Raw genomic sequence first — 18520 nt, forward strand, 5'->3', positions numbered from 1 at the left:
GCCAAAAGATGATCCGCTTGTTCGTACATTCGTTCTCCACTATTGTTCGTATGTGTACCGGTCAAAGGAACTTTTCGTGAAATTTAATCAATTCGTCCGTCATCGTTTCTGTATATATCCAACGTCAAACGAGAAGGTGAATTTTCGAAGCGGCCCACTGACCTGGAATTCGAAGCAACGAAGGAAGAAAAATTTGTTAAAACGAAAAAAGTTTGTCTAAGACTTCTCATCGTATGTGTGTATGTATGTACGTGTATGTATTCATGTCTAAGGAACAGAAAAAGAAGGAAAGAACATTTTTTGTTTTTTTCTTTTTTTATTGAAGTTCGAAGCAGATATAATATAGAATTGGTTCAAAACAACATTGCAGTTCACGCTGATACATTTCCACAGGATTTTCTTTTCCGTTGTCTGAAAAATTGGTAGAAAATATCCTGGATTATCGATATTGTATCGAAAAGTTTTTTTGGTTTACCGTAAAATTCGTAACAATTTTAAAAGAAAGTTTAAAGCAACGTTTTGTATACGTGTGAGGATTTAAATATTTTTTAAGCCTTACATAGAAACAATTTTTTTTTTCATTAACATTCACTTTTATTAAAAAAAAAAAAGGTAATAAGTTTCTTTTTTGTTCAGGCACAAAAACCTTTCAAACTTATTTTTATATTTACATATCAGAAATTGAGGAAACATGATTTAACAGGTTATAACACTTTTATGATTATCTCACTTATTTACGAAAGATTAAAAACAATTAATTAATAATTTTGATTTTGTAATCATTGTTAATTAAAAATATTAAGTTATAATCATCTTATTGTCAATACACATGTTGAAATTTATTTCACGTTATGAGCAGTACGATTAATGATTTATCAAAAAAAAAAAAAGAAAAAGAATAAATAAACATTAAATATTAAAAATTAAATATATGTTAATTAACGATTAAATAATGATCAATACAATTATAATGTTTCATGAAGTTGATTATTTTCATGGTTACAAAAATCCCATTTGAATTGTATTAAAGTTGGGAATACATTAAAATCATGACGGCATCAGTGAAAGATTAAACATCTACCATCCATTCAGTTTCTTCATTTGAGCTTTTGCATTTGTCTGCTGCCGTGGCACGATTTCATCTTTAGATTCTTGTTTTATTTTTTCCCATTTTAATGTTAGAAAGTCGAAGGGGATGACGGGTTGTGGGGTGCTGGTAGAAGAGGGTAAAATGGTAAGGTCTTATAGGGCCTCGTTCTTTGTCACAGAAAACAATAGCTGGCATGGTTTTGTGAAGGGTCTCTTTACTTCGCTGCTTTTTGTGAATTTAGGGATATGAGAATAAAAAAGAAGAAAAGGGGTTGAAGTAGAGAAGGAAAAAGAAAAAGAGAAAGAGAGAGAGAGAGAGAAGGAGAAAAAGAGAAATATGTTAGGTAGACGTAGACGTAGAACTGTTTCTACTTTCGTGTGGTTAGGATTTGAGTTTGTATTTGTTTGTACGATGTCACGTAAACAAACGTTTTTCCATTTCGACTAAACGACATCTAAAAGGACTGTCAAATATTGATACACATAACATTCTCGACTCTCTTTCAAACTCAAAATGTACTCATAAATATATTTAAAAACTTTGATCGTGTTTAGTGAATGCAGAAATATGTATTTTTTTATTTTTTTTTTAGTTAAAATACGATTGTCTTTATAGTAATATTTCTTAAAGTTTGGATATTATGAATATAATATTATGTAGTAACATGTTCAATCGTGGGTAATGCATAATTTTGAAAAGGGGAGACGTTATCTTTTAAAAATTTAAATCAGATAAAAGTAGGTACATCAATTTTTTATAGTTTTACCAGTAGACGTATACTCTGTAATAAAAATTTATATGCTAAATTATGACTAAACATTTTTTTTCGGATATTTTGGGTTGTAACATATATATGTATTCGTCTCGTACTTTAGAATTTTTGCAAATGGAAGAAATGGCGCATATGTTACAAACCTAATATTTTTTTCTTATGATTTATGAATTAAACATTTATTTTTATTCGTCGCGTATTTTGGGCATTTTTTTCTTAAATTTTATTTTCTATATTTTACTATTAACGAAATTTATTTATTTTTTTGTTAATACAACAATTATAATATATAAATATAACAACAAAAATATTTTTCAAACGTTCGAAAAATCATGCATAATAATATGTAGTTTTATATTTATTATCTCTTTTTATTTGGAATAAAACGAGACGAATATAATATTATAATTTAATAATTTTTCCTTCTTATCCAATATAAATAAAAAATCTATTTCCAAATAAATATATTTTTATTCAATTCCTTTTGCAGAATATAGATACAACCTAATATATTTTTTTATTATTTATAAATTAAAAATGTATATTTTGAAATAAATGAATTTCTCGCTTTCATTTATTTCTATCTTTTAGAAGAATATCTCGAATATTTATACAGAATAATAAAATGTTCTATTTGTTATCTAGTAGAAATTTAACGTAACTATTTGATAGTCGTTATACGAGATATCAGTGACCTCGCGTATAAAAGGTGTCAAGATAGTATACAATTCAAAAAGCAATGGATAAGTCATATAGATGGTTGACCTGCTTCTTCGTTTATTACAATCATAAAAGTCTAATGTAAGAGGGTCTGCGTTTCATTTTACTCTTCGTGGTCCAAGTAGTCCTCTACTTTTAGATGGTTAAAGGGTAGATGAGTTTGATTGGACGTTAGCGTTGGTAAAGCTAGTGGTTTGTGGTGTCGAAGATGAGAGCTAGGAGAAAGAGAAGAAGACTGTTAAATGCCACCTGCACAGCCAATTTTCGTACCTATAAAACTTCGTCAAATTAGTCTGAAAACGCGCTCCCTTTACATTTTACATTTCTTTTTTAAATAAAGATATCTGTCTATCTATCCATCTACGGAAATATAATATATAACAAAATTTCTTTTTCCTTTTAGAATTTTTCTTTAAACTTCTCTTGCTTTTTCCTTTTTTTTTTTCCTTCTTCTTCTTATTATTCAGTTATCAATCACGAAACTTTTCGGTATGTTAAATTGTTACTTTAACTTTAATGTAATCGAGAAATAAGATCTTACGTGCATTGTTAATAATAGATTTATCATGTTTGTCATATCACAGTGATCTATCACGCAACGATAGCTTACACTTGTTTGTTGGAATTTGTACACGATCGTGTGGTGCTACTTGTTGCTCTAGCTTTGGAAAGGTATCGAACGATAAATAAAAATGACTATTACTTGTTACGGTTTTTAAAAGTTCATCTAGAGAACTGAAAGATTCCACGATGAAACTCGTTTACGTTAATTAAGGTTCTTCAAATTTTTTGGTCGAACGATTTAATTACGTATATTTGGCCTCTTTTTAATTTAAACGGGCTCATTGCAGTTTTTCTTTTTTCTTTTCAACAAATAGAAATAATGATAATGATTATCATTCAGAAAAATCAAAATAAATTTCATTGGTTATTGATGTTGGTAATTTAATATGAAACGATATGTTTATTTTCTTTTTGTTATTTTACTTTATATTATTTTTCAGTGTTAATAAAATAATATTTTTCAGTTTATTAATTTATTCAATGAATTTTGCGATTGCATATAAAAAATAATTTCGGTATAAAAAGTGTCACGTAATAAGGGAATATGAATGTATTTTAAAATAGAAAATTAAAAAAAAAAATAATTGTTTCTTTGAAGATGAAAGTGTGAAAAATTACGGTTAGTCAGTGATTTAGTGGATCAAACTCGTACTTAAAGTCGCAGTTCAGGGTCATTACATTTCTATTTCTTTCTCTTTATCTTTCTATTTCTTGCTATATTTCGAGCTAGCACTAAAGTACAGCATATCCGTGCAGTAAAGTGACTGATGCTACGAAGACACGCGAATTATATTTCTCCTCGTCGTCACAGTTTAAAACGTTTCAAATTTTTCACGATATTATTTTTTATTATTTTCCCACGGCTCTCCCTATTCGACATCTTTTATCACTTCTCTTTTATGTTTTATTAATTTTTTCTTTTTTTCTTTACACGTATAATAATACATACAGTAACTTTTAAAAATATTCAAACATTGAAGTATGAATAAATTTTTTACCCAATATCACGGTTGTTTATAAAATGTAATTATTGTTCTTAACAATAGGTCATTTATTAATCTTGCTATACGTATATAATTTATTTTGATAATTTAAATATATTGTATGATAAAAATTATTACAGCAATTAATGTAATATTACGAGAGAATATAATATTCTAGGACTACATTTTGTCATATAGGGTTGGAAACTTGATTTTCATTTACGGGATTATTGCTACAAATCTTTACTTAAACATACTTTAAAACAATTTACTTTGAAGTGCCAAAAAAATGAGAATTATTAATATTTTTAAGTTTTATTAATTGTAAAACAAGAACCCAAGTACAAAAAAGGCATGCATTTTTTGTAAAAGTTCTTATTAAATGAATAATACAAAATTATTCATCTCTAACCACAATCATCAAACCATAATCTCATGGAAAATTTACACAATTAATTAGATAAGAGAATTTAGAAAACTCCAATTTGTTTTCAATAGGTGAGTTGAAACAAACACCCGAAAATGAATAAGCAATTATAACAACATAAAATTTTTCAAAAATTAGAAATAATATGTCTAACGGATAAAAATATGTTCTAAACTCAAAGTGATTAAGCTATTAAGTATTAAAATTATATTTTAAATATTAAAATACATTAAATAAAAATGATCAATGAACATTTTCCGAATATTTTTATAAGCCAACAATGTGACATTGTTTCGTTTAATAATTTTTATTGTACAATATATATATAAATTTTGAAAATAAATAACATAATTAATATATATAATAAATATATTATAATATATAATAACCAAGGTGATTTGTTTATAAACAACCAAAAAATAAAATCATAAAATTAGTCATACTGTAATGTCCGAATAATTTTGAAAGTCACTGTACAAATACATAGAATTTAAATCTTAATACAATATCCTTTAAGAAATGAAGAGATTTAACTTGACGTACCCGTCAATCTTCCTCAAGGTTTTACGCGATTACCTTAAAATCGATCGGTAATTTATTCAGAAATATATCAATGGTGAATGGTGACGTGTTTCGAGCTAGTCATAGTACGAATTGCAAGGAAATGACGTGTATCAAGATTTTGTTAAGGTCTAAGGTCGAAGGTCACGTATATTCTTACGTATAATGCAATGCATTGAACAAATAGACCATGAGAAAGAGTGAGAGAGTGTGTGAAAGAGAAAGAGAAAGACACTTTGAAGTAGATATACCAGGAAAGAAATCCTGTGTGTGTCTGCCGCTTAAATATTAACTACCCCTTTAGGGTAGCAATAATTCGAGATTATAAATCAAGTGAAGCGACATCTTGTAGCATGAATTTGCGTGCCAAGACGACCTTTCCTATATTCTTCGGGCATTAAGAGGCACCATTTCGAGTTTGCCAAGGTGTAGAATTTGTGCCGACAGAAAAGGCCTTAGCCCAATTTCAACGTTAAGACGAATAGAGCCACGTTGACAGGACACCGATTTTTTGTTTAATTCTACAAAGTTATAGGAGTAGTTCAGGATCATTTATTATGCTAGCATTAAGATTTAATACTTAATCATTTTAAAGAAAACAAAGAAGTTTTACACGCATTATTATATACCAGTTCGTATTAAATAGAAAAATACATTTTTTACAATTTAATTCAAGAAAAAAGTATTATAAAACAAATATAGGCGAGTTGAAATGTTTTAGGGTTTAACACGAGTTGGATTGAAAAGTTTTCAGCCTACCATGAGAAGGGCTTAAAAATCTTTAACCTAATATACGAAAAGGTGTTCCAATGTTCTGGGGTATCTTAACATACGAAGATGGGTTGACAATTTTTGAGCTTTATGGTTTTCTATATTGTTTGGAAACCATAACCAACCAAACTTCTTTTTCCATATTTTTATTTTCGACCAATCTTTTCATAAAAAGAATCATTCCTTTTATCCTCAAAGCATCGTCTATAATATTTTCACTGTAAGCCTAATTTGACATAGAAATTATAATGCTGAATCTTGACGATGAAAATGGTCGAGGTCTAATTAAAAAACATAAAAGGTAAAATTGGTCGTGTCGAAAACCACGAATATGCTTTCTGTGGTAAAATGCATCGTACATTTGAAATAGAAGAAAAGAGAGTGAGAGATACAAAGAGAGAGAGAAAGAGATAGAGAGGAGAAAAAAGAAAAAGAATGGAAAAAAAAGGAAGAAAGAAAATTAACGTTGGTTGTAAAATATGGCTACTCATCAAATCTGGCTATTACTGGCAAAGTTGGAATATATTAACGTCGACGATATGGTTGCTACTTCATAGCTATATTAGCAATAATACGGGTACTATGTTTCAGTCGGGAGTAATTACCGCAAGGCTGCAATAATTCGTTTTCCAAGTATCGAGTTACGTTACTAAGCGAAGCAACGTTGGAGTACTTACTTGCTATAACTACTCGAGAATATCTTTTTCTTTTCTTTTTTCCTAAAAAGATTTTTACCTATTTCTGTTTCTTCTCTCTTCTTTTTTCTTTTTTTTTTTATCTCAATTGCTTGAATATCTTCCCGTTTCCCCCAACTTTAAACTTTCAACTTCCTCGAATTTTCTCTTTCAGATTTTTTAAATTAAAAAATTTGTAAATTGAAATAAATTAAAATTTACATTTCTTTTTTTTATTTTTGGATTTTATTGAACTTTCTAAATTTTGTTTAAGAAAAGAATATATTGAAGAATAGAAAGAATATTTAATTAATCTAAAAAAGTTATTCGATGTTATTTTTTCGATTAATTGCAGAATATATATAATCACGCTAATATTTATAATCTATAATAAAAATAAATTTTAAAGTTGGATACAAATAAATAAATTGATTGGAGGACCCTGAATAGCTTAATGGTTATAATAGTTATAATAATTTTAAATTATTATTTTCAAAGAACTGTATCCGCGCGTCGCACATTTTTCATTTAATAATGTATAACGATTGACGAATATTTAAATAATATTACGATACTCTTATTGTCAGTTTCAGTAATTAAACGATAAAATATAGGACATTGTTTAAGGAATTACAAATCGATTTATTTCCAACAATTAATCCTTGTTCTTCCATATTTCTATATCTCGAATTGAACTACTTCTAAACCAGGGATTCTCAAACGTTTTAAATTTTGTACCACATAAATAAGAATCAAAAAATATATGTAACATCAACATAAAAACATTTTCCGATTAAAAATCAATCAATTTCAAATGGTTTGTTTATAATCAAAGCATAAAACATTTAAAATATATATTATATTTTTATGAAATAAATAATGAAACAAACCTAAGTGAAACTCGTTACAATATTAAAATACACTAGTCTCTGAACGTTTATTGAAATATTTTGTATATAAATTGTATAACTTAACGTACCATTAATGATACATCTAAAATATTTGAGAAACGATGCTTTAAACGTCTGAAATATATCTTCAAAGAAAAAGAAAAAGAAATAAAAAATACAATAACCAATGTTCCCGTATAAAAAGAAAATGTCCAGTTGAAATATCCCATATAAAAGAGTTTAGAGAAATGACGTTGGCCGTAATCGAGTGTATGCAAATGTAGCTTAATCCAGAAAATCCAACAGGGGCACACACGTACTACTAGTCGTCGGCTTATCCCTAGAGATTAGTTTCAGGCTGGTGCCTGTGTGACACTTCTCGAAGCAAGCTTGCATCTTCATTACAAACATACGACGTGAAACGCTCCAACGGATTTCGAAGTTCCTTCTCTCTCTCTTTCTCTCTTTCTGCCCCTCATCTTTACGTGTTACACAAGCATGTCTACAAAATCATTGGTTATTAGTATCCTGTTAAGAGAGAATGTAGAATCCCCAATTAGTGGTTCATTAAATACATTTGTCATATGTCGATAGACTCAGGAAATCCTGTTCTTGCAGTTTGTTAGTTGAAAATAACGATTTGTCGGAGTAAGAAATAAGTGGATATCCGATGTAGGATAAGTCAAGTGAGAAAGCTCCAAGCGGTAAACATTTTGGGGTCATCAAACTTAAATTAGCAAAAATAAAGTTTCAAGAAAACTCCCATTAAGTTGATAACAAAAAAGAAATCTAATGAAATATTTTATACTGTTGTAATCGTCGGTATTTAAGTCACCTGACCTTAAGTGATCCTGGTTGATATAAATAACGGCTTGAATGGAACATATTTGAACAATATAGTAAAGTATTTATATTTTTAAAGGGTGTTGTAAAAAAGGTACAGGGTAGGGAATACAAATAATCTTTGTGTAGCAGTACACTCTTTATTTCCAACGAACTGTTCGAATCACACTTTTCGAACTTCCTTTGTCTCTCTATTTACTCGTAATGTCTTAACGTCTCTTTTCTTTCTCTTTGAAAAATCAATCGCTTTTTCCTCTCCTTACCTGCGGATGACGCCGCTCGCATCCCTACTTTTGAGGGTTTCGACGTTTCTTTATACTCATACGACATTGTTCGAGACGTCGCGTGCTTTAAATCCATAACAAAGGGTGAGTTAAACCAATTACCTATTAAACGATTTTGATAGTACGAAAGAGTGATTAACCAATGAAGAAATAATCATTGGAGTGGTATTTTATATGGAATCTGAACAAAATTTCATATTGGAGCCCGTCAAACTCGCTTCAAATAATAAACAAAAAAATTGTCCTAATCTTTTCAGATTTATTTTAGATATTATTAATCATGTTGCAAGTGTTAATATCAGTAACCGGTAAGATAAATCAATTAAATTCAGTAAATTTTAAAATGTACCTATCACACACACATACATTGCGCGTGGTTATATCATACATATCATAACATATTAATTAAATTTATCAAAAAAAAAATATCATTTTCCTGAAATCCAAATGAAAAGATATTTTAACGCTAAACCTACTGACATTTTATGTATTCCTACCATAAGCGGTTAAATGATCACTTAAAAAGAAAAAAAACCTATATCTTAACATAGTATGAGATTTTAACCAATTGGATAGTGAAAAATATATTATCTTTTACTTAGAAATAAATAATGTACTTTTTATTCGTTTTTACTACATTTTTAACAAATTACAGGATATTTACAAATTACCACATTTTTACAAATTACAGGACGCAGTCATTTGACCACGAGTTGTAGATTTAATGTTAAAATCTCGTGGATCCTTCCATGTCCTATGGTAAACCCACCTACTTAGTTAGCTTACCATTTAAACTATCACTGATTGTATCGAAATTGTTCAACTTTTTTTCTCCTACCTTCACAATGACAAAAAGAAAAAAGAAAACAAGGAAGGAAGGAAGGAAGGAAGGAAGAAGGTAAAGAAAAAGACAGTAAAGTAGTGGTAGTAAGTGATAGTAACGATAGGGGAGACGTTGCTTCGGGCAGCATGTTTCACGTATATACTCGAACTACCGTTCTTGACTTCTTCAGTGCTTCGCTACATGGATTTGAAGGAGTAGTAGAGGAAAAGTGGGATGAAGAGTTGAAGTGGTGAGGAAGGTGAAGGGAAAGGAAGAAGATAGCTATCGTCGTGGTCGATGATAGCGTTTATGGGACGATGAAAAGCCGTCGACGCATTGGTGACAGTAGACTCCCGCTATTGTTGCATCTCCTAGCGACACCGTGTCGCTGACAATGGTTGCAACACCAGCATACCTCTCGTTCTCTCTTATTCCTTCTCTCTCGCTCTTACACCCGCTTTTCACTGTTCCCTTCATTTTCTATCTCTCTCTCTCTCTCTTTCTCTTTGCTACTTCTTCCCTGCTATCGTCCAACCACGCGGAAATAGACTCCGTTCCTTTTGTCTAGCCTTTCCTGTTGACTAGCCCACCTCTTCCTTCATCTATCTCACTCCAATTCTCTCTTCGTACTCATTAAGTCCACGTAAAATGTCCGACACTATGAGAAATGCGTTCCTGGTTTTGATATTTCTGTTAGATTGTCCTACCTTTGCGGAAGGATGCGGTTAGTTTGAATAACTCGAAATTTAGGACTTATCATTTGTATAGTTCAATAGCTATATGTGCACACTTACGCTCAATTTATTATTATTTTGGGTATAGGAGTTTTTTAGGCAAGATTTGTGGAATTTCGTCGAACACGATGGATTGTCTTCCTTTCCAAAGAACTTTCCTTTTTATTACGTGTTTTGTGTGTTCGTGATTAGTAGTGGTGAAATCGAGCATTAATTTACTCGTTTTCTTAGTACTATCTTACTTGTTTGTACTATCTTACTGTGTACTTTTACTATCTTATTCGTTTCTACTTTTTAAAATATATGTATAAAGGAATTTCCGAAGGCACACATAAAAACTAAATATAACATATACATTGTTATTTGAAATTTTATAACTAATATAGCTCTAAATATTTGTGTAAATGCACCCTTTTTTAAATTATTTTTTCTTATTTAAAATACTCTAGAAAAAAAGGAAAAGAAAAGAAATCATATTAAGCTTACTTTACAATAATGAAAAAAAGAGAATATTTATTTGCCTGTAATTAGTGAGTTGTGTGAATTATTATCAGAATTACAACAATTAGCGAAACTTTTTATTCAATTTTGTATTCATATTTTATATCACGATAAATCTCATCCTACTGTGCTTTTGTAACATTGTAAAATTTGCTTAGAATTATTTTTTGAACACGCGTGCTTGATATACACATAATTTGGAAAACATTTCACGTTTTCACGTGTAGCATTAGGTTTGGTTGGTTAAGTTTGTTCTACTTTGTCACAATATACTCGGTATTTTTATAATATAATAATTATTTATATTTTACTTTCGTGTTATTTCGTCACGATGCTCAAATATTTTCAAATATATTTTTGATTTTAATTAAAATAACAATTAAAATAACAAATGGTAATTAATTTGACGAGTATTAATTTAACACGACGACTACTTATACTCATCAATCGTGGCTAATTAGTTAAAATTTTTGACTCATTCTTTTTACCACCCTGTATACATATAAATTCGTATCAAATTTAACAAAAAAAGATTATTCAAAGACGATACTCTTATATTTCGATATATTTATAAATTCAAGTTAGTACATAATAACTATCTATTGTAAGCAATTGTTACCAGAACATCAAGATATAAAATATTCTTTGTAAACGTCGTAAATAGTAACAGTTAAATTCACCGTTCTACATGTTTTGTGAAATTTGAGAGGATCAATCGTCGACGAGTGGCTTTGCCAAGACTACGTCACATCCGCCGTCGTTTCTATCTGGGAGCTAGTTGGCGACGTAAATGGTGGTGCTGCCGATGCTGCTGATGCTGATGCTGATGCTGCTGATGCTGCTAGTAAAATGCAGGACGCTGTGACTAAAAGTGGAAACATTTTATTTTATGAAGAATACATTGAGGTGTGGTGTACTATGAAGCACACCAACGAGCGTACGAATTATTTCCTGATGCAAATGCGCTCTGCCAGCTAGCTACCAACCTAGCAAGTGCACCAGTGAACAAATGACATAGTGCACGGCACACGGCAACACATGAGCTTCGACGGCTTTCGAAACTCACTGGTGGTGGTGCTCCAAATTCGAACCTAATCCCATCGGGAGAGACATACTCATACGTGAGGGTCAGTCACAATCTCGTTGAAAATTTCGTATCACGCTCCTGTTCATCGCCGTTTGTTTTATCTAATGCACGTTTTTACCCGCCAGTGAAACAAATTGTCGATAAGATATAACGTTATTTAATAATACTCAACTAGAGTTCGTAAGAGATAACGAATTAGTTGTACAATAGTTTGTTTGAATATTTGTGTAACACAAATTTTTAATAGGATTCAATCATTCAATTATATTTAAACGAGTAAACAGGAAAATAAGATTCCTTTTTTTTATAGCTTTTACATTTGTCCGTCTATTTTTTTCAAAGTGAACCAAATAATTATTACTTGTTTTTTTTTCGTGATCAGAAACGAATTTGATTTTAGAAAGCGGATTCGTTCGATAGAAAATGTATAAGAGTATTATTTTTAGCTTTTTCTCTTGTTAAATGAGAGATCCATACTGGAATTCAGAGATACACAGAATTCCAGGATCTTTCGTTCATGGCAATCAAATCAAGAAACAATATCAGAAGTATATGTAGTATAGTAGCATTGATGTGCACATTATTGGGGTGGTACAGGAAGCTTGAAAAGAGGGGTCACAGTAATTTGATGCTACGATAATGGAAAAGAAACAGAGACCCCAATAATATCTACCAATGGAAAGAATGGGGAACATTGTGCGTGATTGAACATTTAAAATGTTTTTAGGTAAGGATATTTCGTGAACATTGTTACAAATAGAACGACTCTGATATTGGGAATGCGTCAAATGAATTTACGAAAGTATTATTTTTAATTCGTCGATATCTATTCGGTATGGGAAACAGGAAAGAATGTTTTGAAATCGTATTTGATCTGTCTGACTTGTTTCTTCCGTTACTACTTAATATTATTATGACATGATAATTTTAACGATTTAGATATTATTCTTATTTCATTATTTTTTTTTAATTATTTAAAATTACCTTTTTAATTTTATCTAATAATTTTTAAATGATTATTTTTATTTTTTATCGGTAAAATCGTACCAACAGGTACAATTAAATATTAATTATATTTAATAAATTACGTTTAAATGATTATTCTTATTTTATGTCATTGAAATCATACCAAATAGCAAACATAAATAAAAAAAAATAATTTCTTCCATTAATTTTTATACGCTGAACAACATCTTTTGTACGGAATTATACTAATTTTTGTTGACTCTCTATTGTAATCACATGAATAATTTACGTTCTTCGAAAACTTTAAATAAACTTGAACCAAAATTTCATAGTTTAAGCATTTGCGACCGATTTACTATGAAATTTGCTAAACATACTTATTAATTTAAATCATAGCAATAATATTTCAATAAAAATAGTTGAAAGAAACAAAAATAGAATAATATATCATCCGACATAACTTTTCCATACATTCTTATCAGAAAGTGAAAGAGCACCTATATCTGTGTTTCCTAATGACTTCGTAGAGAGTCCCTTTTTCTTATACCTTCGCCCTTAACGTCGAAAAACCGCACGCTTTCTGGACGATTAATCTCACACCTGGCGGCCTTGGCCCAGGAAACGGAAAGGTTTACGCGAGTCAAGGACATGCATGCAACGTCTCTTATCGCGGCAATCGATACGGCCGAATAAGGATAGACCGTAGCTTTTCATCTTGCGTGACCGCATAGGGTGGAGGAGGGAGGGGGAGGGAGAGGGTAAGTTCGAATCGACGTTGGTTTTAATCGGGTACGTGGGCGGAACCGTTATCGAGGTCGTGCAAGACTTAGAACGAGTTCTTTCTTTGCGTGCGTGTTTATTACACTTTCATATCTCTATGTGTATATGTATGTATGTATGTATGTATACATATATATGTCAGTTAACGAAGAGTAAATGTTCTTATCCTGATAATTAGTAATAGTCACGAAAGCAAATTCAAAGGGTCTAAGGTCGTAACAGTTTCTTGTACTTTTTCACACGTTGAAGGAATGAAAAAAAGAAAAAGAAATAATCTCGAGTTTCAAATATAACACCACAGCAACACGTATAAATTTAATACTCGTATATAAATATTGTATACGCGTGTATGTGTGTATGCGTGTGGTGAAGGGTTACATTTCTTTAAAAGAGATACCTAATTAAATATAAAACATGCACACTTTATTTATTTATATTTAACGGTAAACAGTGGAAAAAGGATAAAAGGGGATACAATGACGATACATCCGACATAGGGTATAATAAAAAAAATCAAACGAGATAAAGAAAGATGGATACAAAAGAAAGGAGTTACAGAGAGAAAGAAATAGTTGGGGAAAGAACAGTTGTACGTTTAAACAGGCCGATATTTTCTTTCTTTTTTTTTCCACCACCCATGGTGAAGAAAAGAATTGTAAAATGCGAATCGGCAAAGGAATGGAGGAAATGCTTTAACGCGTTTGTTCGCTGTTGAGGGAGGTAAAAGGTGGATGGGGTGGTTGGTTGGTTGTTCATTCGTAGTGAGATGTGGTGGTAGTAGTATTTCGTATACGCGGGCGCGTAGAGGGAATCGGCAAAGGATACGTCGAAAGATGAACGCGAAAACAGAAAGAGAAAGAGAGAGAGAGAGAGAGAGAGAGAATGAAAATGATAGGAGTAGGGAGTGGAAGAGGATGAAAGAGGAAGAAGGAAAAAGAGAGAGAGAGAGAGAGAGAAGAGGAAAGTAGTGAGTAGTAGAGGTGGTGCTGATGGAGAAGGTGGTGGATTGTTCAGGAACGTGCCGAAAGGGTCCGCGTGCCCGGTTAGTTAAAAGAACTAGACCCTTGTTCACCGAAGGGCTAACCCCACTCGTATCGTGAGACGTAACTAAATTAAAAGAACGGTGCAAGAGATAGGACCATCGAAAAGTACGCAGAAAGATTTCAATTATATCATAGGACGAAATACGGAAATAAAAAAGAGAAATAGAAAATAAACATTAAAAAAAAAGAAAACAAAAATAATGTATCATAAAAAAGGAGAAAAAAGAGAGAGAGAGAGAGAGAGAGAGAGAGAGAGAGAGAGAGAGTATCCAAAGGATAAGAAAAGAGAGGGGAGAATAGTTTTAATGGAGGGGTGGTGGTATGTTTGGAGAAAGGGGAAAAAGATCAAATGAAAACGGAGAACTAACAGGAGTATAAGGGGGAGGCAGAGAAAGAGAGAAAGAGAGAAAGAGAGAAGAGAGAGAAAGAGAGAAAGAGAGAGAAAGAGAGAGAGAGAGAGAGAGGAGAGTAAAAGAATCAGAGAGGGGGGAGAGCAGGGTGAGAGAGAAAGACTGCGTGCGCAGTAGTAGGGATTCTGTGTAGAAAGAGATGGAAAGAGACAGATATATATAGAAAGATAGAGTGAGAGAGAGCGAATCAGCATGAGGGGTGGAAGGGAGGAAGCACCAGGAGACCGAGGCTGCGGCGTAGCCTCAGTGCCGGCGCAGTGGCCGGGCCATCGTGTCCTGTGGCCAGGTCTTCGTGCTGTTCTCTTTCCATTTCTGATCCTCTATCGATAGCCGCACACGTTCGTTACTTCAGATTCGATCATCATTCTCGAAAGGCTTGTCGCGTACTTTCGCGAGCCTCTTCTTCTTCCTCCTCTTCCTTCCGTATTTCTTCTTCTTCTTCTTCTTCTTCTTCTTCCTCTTCCTCTTCCTTTTTCTCTTCCTCTTCTTCATCTTATTCTTATTCTTATTCTTATTCTTATTCTTTTACTTCTTCTATTCTTTAACAACTCCCCCCTTCCGCCACCCCAGTGTTACTATTCTTCTTTTGCTCATCTTTCACCCATTTTCTTCCTATCATCGTTACAGAAAATTTTCCGCGAATTTGTTCTTGTATATCTTTTAATCCGTCTTTCTTCCTTCCTTCCTTCCTTTTCTTATTTTTTATTTATTTTTTTTCGTATTTTCCTTTTCATATCTTCGTTTCTTCATTTTATTTCTTCCCAATTTTGACGAGTTTCTTCTGATCATCTCGTCCTGCTCAACAACACGTTTACGCGACACGCACGCACGTACGCACGCACGCAGGCAGCAGCACGCACGCATTGACATACACGTACAGGACATTCGCAAGGACACACACACGTATATCGACCCAGTGCGATGCCGGACGTGGTCGGTGGTCGTCGCGACGCGATGTGAACTTCGGTGAAATAGAGAAAGAAAGAAAGAGAGAGAGAGGGGGGAGAGAGAAAAAGAGAGAGAGAGAGAGAGAGAGTGAGGGGGTGAGAAAAAAAGAGCAAAAAAGAGAAAGAGAAAGATAGGGTGGACAAAAAAATTGGTGTTCTTCTCTCTCTCTTACTTACTTAGTCCGGGACAAAATCTGATGTGATTCTGGAATTTTCTTGTTTGTTCCGTGGTGTTTCTTCGAAAGGGATCCTTTTCGTTCAAGGACGGTGAACCAAAAATAAGATTGATCGATCGTTAAATAGATACATTTATAAACTGATATATTATTACGATTGAAAGAAAATAAGTGATTTGTTGATTAATTATTGTAAAGAGAAGTGAGAGAAAAGAGAGTGGAAGATATATTAACGTTTCTTCCTGCCGGGCAACAGCAGCCGGGAGCATCAGGGTGAAGAGGTGGGAGCCATGCCGCCCGGGCTGAACTTCCCTCGAGGCAACCAGCAGGATCGTCGAGCTACCGCCTTCCTGTCCTTCGAGACTACCAGCTGTGGTTTCTGATCGCCTCCATTGAGGTACGTTGTGCACCCTTTAAGGTCCTTCTTCTTCTTCTTCTTCTTTACAAGATTTCTCATATCTTTTGTTATATTTTTCGCTTTACTCCTCTTCCCGATTAAATTCAATTCAGTGATAACGATTACGATTCCTTATTGGCTACTACTACGATCATTTATGATCCTTGTGGAAAATGTTGGTGTTATTATTATTCATTCGTGTCGTGTCTCGTTATTTTTAAACAAATTATCTTTCTTCCTCGTCTGAGCGAATTTTTTTGTTTTAAGTCCTTGGTAATCGTCGTCGGTTTGATTAATGATGATTTATAGGGACAGTGTTTGTTCGTCAATGTTCGAAGAAAGGAAGAGTATTTTTGCGTCAATATTTTGTTCCCCTTGTGTATCATGTATTATGCATTTTTATAGGTTTCCCATAAATCAACGTGTTTTTTGACTTTTAACATTTTTGAAAAAATAATAACCATCGTATTTAGTTATTTTTGGTTATGCGTTACTTTTGTGTTTTAAAATTATTCCTTTATGACAGGAGTATTTTTCTAAGAATATTATTGAAAACGCGAAAAGTGTCGGTAGAGAAAATAATACGTGTCATTTTTATTGGAGAATATATAAAAAAGATAAATTACTATATTGACATTTTGAGTAGGCTCGTCTTAGAATCCTGTTTAAATTCTTCACGCGCATGACAGGAGGTTGGACGTGCCGTTCTCGCATGACTCCGATGTTTAGAATGTTGTTTCGTCGTTTGGTGAGCTTCCTTATGAGATAAGGTTTCAAAGGATGATCCCTTAAACAACCGAATCGTTCGTATTTCAAAGATTTCTTTTATCTTTTTCTTTTTTTCTTTTTTTGTATTTCGTTTAAGTAATCTCTTTCTTATATTTAAACTTTAGCAATTCTTACTTTGATCGAAACTCTCACGAATAATACATAGAATGGTCGATGTATCTCTTCAAATTTGTTTCTCTCACATTGATAGAACTTCTCGTATTATGCAAGTCCTCATGTTTCGCAAACACGTGTCATATGTGCCAATCATGGTGCCACATTGGACGTCCTTCGAGACTAGTTTGCAACTATGTAGCCTTGTATGGTTTTCGGCTAATTATCTTGAAACTCGTTAGAATTAATGTCAAATTCTATCAATAAACGATGATCGTTTTGAAAACGATACTTTTGAATTTCGATATTTATTGATTCGTTATTAATTTTGAACAAAGTTCATAGAAAAAAATTGTCAAAATAAATTCATGTGTTTTTTATCTAAAAAACAAACAAACAAATACTATTAAAAAAAAATAATTGATGTCCTTTCATTCCAGTGCTGCCATTGCGAACGCTATACAAAGTAACATCAATTTGCTTCTTACTTTGTAGATATCATTTAATGGTCTTTTTACGAGCAACGTAAGATCCGTTTTTGCGTGAACTTTCGCGCTTGGCTTTTAGCAAGGAAGGGATGGAAATTGACGATAAGAATGTTTTTTCTTTATGCTCAAAGTAAACGACGACAAGTTATAATTTGAGCTACGTCAATACATTCTTTTTTTATAGGTAGATACACGGTGCCTTCTTTTTTCTAACTTGCAACCATAAATGCTTCTTCTTCGTTTGAAGTTATTTCGATTTGTAGAAAATATGTGTAAATTCAAATATTAAAAAGGGAAATTTGAAATCAATATTGATAAAATTATAGATTCCACCACCCTCTCCAATCACAGCTACTACTTCTACTTTGAAATTTTTAATTACACTCCTTATCTTGTGATATATCATTTTAAAGTAATTAACATCTGCGTCTAATTGCTTTTAAGAAATTAAATACGGTAAATTCGTTTACGAGATACGGTTGAAAATTATAAGATAGATCTTAATATTATTTTTTTCGATGTTCTTAAACTTCTAGGAAATTTATTTATTTTTCCTTTTAATTGTTCAAAATGTACAATTAATAAGTTAAATATATTTACTTTCGCTTACTTTTTCTCCTAATTGAATTTACTTATATACTTGCATATTTATTATTCAGTATGTGACAATGGGGGTAAATGGCAAAGCATAAAAGTTAGAAAGTATG

At 32.0% G+C, this 18520-nt stretch overlaps 1 protein-coding gene across 5 annotated transcripts in view; it reads left to right on the forward strand.

The window, feature by feature from the left end:
- Nucleotides 1-15181: 15181 nt before the first annotated feature.
- LOC122524392 (inactive dipeptidyl peptidase 10) overlaps nucleotides 15182-18520 on the forward strand; it is a 130247-nt gene continuing 126908 nt past the window's right edge. For 4 of the 5 annotated variants that reach the window (XM_043646656.1, XM_043646653.1, XM_043646651.1 and 1 more), the window contains exon 1: nucleotides 15979-16443. The gene's annotated coding sequence lies outside the window, so the exon portion shown is untranslated. Of the gene's footprint in view, nucleotides 15210-15978; nucleotides 16444-18520 lie in introns of those variants that run through there. The other variant, XM_043646652.1, reaches the window with a different exon arrangement.

This window comes from Polistes fuscatus, unplaced genomic scaffold, assembly GCF_010416935.1.
Source record: "Polistes fuscatus isolate 324 unplaced genomic scaffold, CU_Pfus_HIC Scaffold7, whole genome shotgun sequence".
NCBI lineage: Eukaryota > Metazoa > Arthropoda > Insecta > Hymenoptera > Vespidae > Polistes > Polistes fuscatus.